At 40.4% G+C, this 4,545-nt stretch overlaps 1 pseudogene; it reads right to left on the bottom strand.

The window, feature by feature from the left end:
• Positions 1-269: 269 nt before the first annotated feature.
• Positions 270-4,134, bottom strand: LOC136474400 (uncharacterized; annotated as a pseudogene).
• Between the last annotated feature and the right edge of the window lie 411 nt (positions 4,135-4,545).

Raw genomic sequence — 4,545 nt, 5'->3', positions numbered from 1 at the left:
CGTGGCGCATCTACATTGCAGGTGATGTGTCCGACCACGTGGCAGCTGACGTGGCCAGTGATGTGGATGGTCCATGTGTCCACTTTTTATTGGGCCACAAGGCTTGCTGTGATAGGTTCTCATTTTTGTCACTGAAGTAAATAGAAATTCGTCACAGAATCAATTACCAAATCATCACAGAAAGGTCAGATAATTCATCACAAGTGCACATGCTGATTTCATTATAGAATGCAAATAATACTGGAATGACCAAAAGCTTCCATAAATTAACAGATCTAGTATTCCAATGACCAACAACTTAATCAACAATTCTAAACTCGGTTGACATAACTCACTAGACATCACATTTGAACTACTAGTTTCATCTCAGTTCACATTAACATCACAGGAAATAATAAAAAGTTGCCAACCACCAGCAACATAAGTTACTACATAAACAAAATCACCAGCAGACCCCTTGCTTAATGAACCAGCAGCTACGAGCAGCGCTCATGTCGAAGAAGCATTGTTGATGGCCAAGGTACGCTTGAGCAACGCATTGTTCTCCTCCATTGCCTTGTTGTTTATCTCTATCAGCTTCTTGTACTCCTCCATCTCCTTTTGTGTCCTCGCCAGCTTTTCCTCAGCTTCTTCACTTCTCTTCCTGAGTTCATCGATTTCACCTTGTACAGCAGCCGTAGCTTCAACTACTAGTTGCTCCCGAAGCTCGCTTTCATTTGATGATGATGATTTGGAGGATGGCATTGGTTTGATGCCAACACTCTTTAGGAAAAGGTTTGAGCTGTTCTGGGAGAGCACCTGGGACACAACCTGCACACTGGACACTGCTGTCTCACCTTCAGAATAGGTTCTATCCTCAAAGCTTCCATATTTGACTGAAACAACAATGACCCATCATTAGTTGATACTTATTGCATTAATTTGAGGAGGAAATATCACACAAGATGTATTTAAAAAAATAAAAACCTACGCTGCATTGACAGAAACTGATGCCAAATAGGTATGCAATCATGAGTCATTTATTTGTTGTCAGGTAACTGAATACAAGTAGAAGTCAACAACATAGGACTATTATTTAGCAAGTATGTCTAGCTATATTGGATTACGACCAGTTTTGAGCAAAAGACAGAATACAAAATGTTTGAAACAAGACATATTATCCAATTAATGAATAGTTGTTGGCACAGCGAAATAGATGTCGTGACTTACAACTGCTTCTCTTGCTAGTTCAGTCAGACCATGTTTGGAGCTGGTATGGCAGGTCTTGAAGGCCTCCACCGCATCAAGTTCTTCATTTTGTTATGTGCTTGGTTCTGCATTATTTTTCTTCTTCTTCTGTTTCATAGATAATCAATTACAGCAAAGTTTTCTCAGATGAAATGCAAAATAAGTTGTTTAGTGCAAATATGTATAGGGTACCCTTTACTTACATATGCATGTAAGTGTGCCACATAGCTGCGAGAACCCGTAGCTTGATGATACTTGACTTTACGGTGATTCTGCTTGTTCTTTTCACTTGATTCCTACAAGATAATGAACATGTCATATGAGATCATAGGTTTAAAATGAGAAGATCCTTTGGAAACTGATTGAGAAAGAATATATGACAAGATACCTATTTATCTGAAAAACAGTAAGATGGTAATTTTTCAACTCCTGCAGAGTTGTCTACTCTTTTATGCCCCTATACAACTTCTATGAAATGTACATCTCAAATTGTCTGAATGCTCACAATGAACTGCCTTTTTATTGTTCTGTTCATGATTTTGTCCTTTAGAATATGTTATTCTATCCTTTGATGAATTGACTGATATTTAAGGGCATATTTGTAATCCTTTTTGTTTGCAGGATATATATGACCAACCCTTTTTCCCAAGTACATTCTGCTAATTGCTCCAATTTAGGAGCTTAGGGAATCTTTATGTTTGAAAATATTTATGTGTTACACTGCTTTTCATTGAAGGGCCTGGGTATAGCAAGAAGGATTGATGAGATGATATGTTTAAAATGAGAAGATCCTTTGGAAACTGAATGAGAAAGAATATATGAGAAGATACCCATACCATGTTTTTCGGATCAGACCACTTTGCAACTAGTGCCTTCCACTGTTCATCAGTCATGCATGCAACTAGAGAAGTTGTCCTAATCTCATTTGCAGGTACACCATTGAAGTATTTATTCTTGAGCCGATAACGCATTTGTCGCACCCCAGAGCGTAGCATATCGGTGCAAGCTTCCTCTGTTGGCTTGTCGTCAGGGTTAATGGCCAAGCGCCCCTAGTCATATGACAATTCCATATTTAGTTAGTCAATTCAGGTTAAACAGATATACATGTTAACCATAGAAATAGTAATGCACTTACAGAGAGCTTTCCCACAAAGTTTTTGTAATATTGATCACCTCTCTTGTATTCTTTCCAATGAGGTAGAACATGAACCTTATCCTGAATGATGACACCAGCCTCAGATGCAAACTTGGCTGCTTGAATAGGTTCATGAGGCCTTCTTTTGCCTTCAGCAATAGGTATGGGCATTCTCCTTCCCATAGCTTTTGTCATCCTGTCCAGCTGTGTTCCCTTGGTGGGTGGCCTGGGTCTCCTTGGGGCTCGCTGTGTAGGAGCTACAAAATAGAATTTGCATTAAAATGATTTAGTTTCATGCAGATAAGCAAAATAGATGACATATTTGAATGACAAAGAAACTATAACTTGCCTTCAGTGTCTTCCTCTCCAGCTACATTGTCTTCATCGGCACCTGTACTTTCTTGAGCACCAGCTCCACTGACTTCCTCTGTAGCTGTATTGTCCTGACCACTAGCTCCATTGCCTTCCTCTACATCTGTATAAGACCTTTGTGGTGGTATTTCATCATGACCATCTGTAGGATCCTCTACATTCTGGCCATCTCTCGCTGAAGGTTGAAGCCTTTTTGATGATCTTGTTTGGGATTCAGGAGTTTGCACCTGTGATCCTTGAGATGCCCTCACTCTCTTACTAGCCCTAACTCCTGGTGCCATGGTGGGACCTATCTTCTTCTTCTTTGAAGCTAGGACTTTCCGACTATACCCTGTAGGATACTGTGGAAAAAAATCAAGTAAGTCATGTGCATTAATAAGCAAGACCATATATTAAAGAACAGGTATGCAAGAAACAAGATGCATCTAAAAGCAAGGGCATATATTAAAGAACAGATTAAAAACATTCAAATGCAATACAAATATTCCACATCTAGTACTTTGAAGATAGAAGAAGCACCTTAGTTGCTAGGGGTTGTGGCTGCACATCAGATTTAGTGTCATCATCATCACTATCTCCTTGATCATCATCTTCAAGGAGATATTCCGATGAATCTGAATCTTCACTATTTGTTTTCTTGTTTGCTGATTTTCCCCCCTTCTTTGATGCAGATTGTGATACAGAGTTATTGAATTCAGTAGATAGATTTTTTAGGCCGAATTCTTGCATCTTCTTTAAATTGTTCGCCACGCGTGTATCCCGGCGTCTCTCATAATCAGTTTTTGGAGGTTCTTACAAAAACAAGCAAATTGTGTCTATTAGAAAATAAAAAGGAGTGAACTAAGTAATAAGAGGTAGTAATACTAGATGCTAGATAGATAAGAGGTAGGAGCTTGTAGTGCCTGCTGAAGAGCTAAGGGATAAGAGGTGATAGGTTATAGGCAACAAGTAATAGGTCAGAGGTAAGAGGTACAACTTTTTTTGTACTGAAGCACAAATACTCTAAATTATCTGAAAATTTTGAAGATAGCTTGTACTGAACTACTCTTTTCCTATCAACACACATGCATGCACTCTGCTACATCCAAATCTAGATCATTAAAATGGTCAAACGAACCACGCCAAAATCTATTTGAAGTCAAGAGTCACAGCTACTTTCAGAATTGTACTACAATTGCTTTTAGAAAACATCACTGCTGCTTCTATTTCAGACAAATACAAGTGCAAAATAGATTACAGATCTAAGATTCAGAATACAATTTGACTGAATGGTTAGCAAACCCTAAGTAGATACCAGGGCAATAGAATTGTACAACAGAATTCATCAATACAGAAGAGTTTTGCTTACCTTGTTCTTGTTCTACAGGTCGCTTCCTACCTTGCCCCCTTGTTGCCACCATTGCGGTTGTGGCTAGGTTGCGGATGTAGACCAGGTGCTCGTCGTCGGTGGTCGTCAAAGGGGAAGCAACCCTGGTACGGTGAACCCTAGTCGACAGGAAGCAGATCCAGTGCGACGATGACCCACAATCCAATGGTGGTTAGGGTTAGGTTGAGGCGAGAAAGAGGTGGATGGGGCGAGATAGGTGCATGGGGCGATGAGAGAGAGGGGGATGCGGCGATTGATGTTGGTGAGGACGTAGCTCGTGGGCGGGGACACAGCTCGTCGACGGCGGTTGTGTCCCAGCGGTGGTGGGTAGGGTTGGAGAAATGGGGGGAAGAGAGAACAAGTGGCCGAGGAGGTGACGAGTGCGGGAAATGAGTAAATATACCGGTGTTTTTGGCGGAATTTTTTGACGAGGGAAATTGTTTTG

The sequence above is a fragment of the Miscanthus floridulus genome, chromosome 8 (assembly GCF_019320115.1).
Source record: "Miscanthus floridulus cultivar M001 chromosome 8, ASM1932011v1, whole genome shotgun sequence".
NCBI lineage: Eukaryota > Viridiplantae > Streptophyta > Magnoliopsida > Poales > Poaceae > Miscanthus > Miscanthus floridulus.
This window is presented reverse-complemented; position numbering and strand designations above follow the sequence as displayed.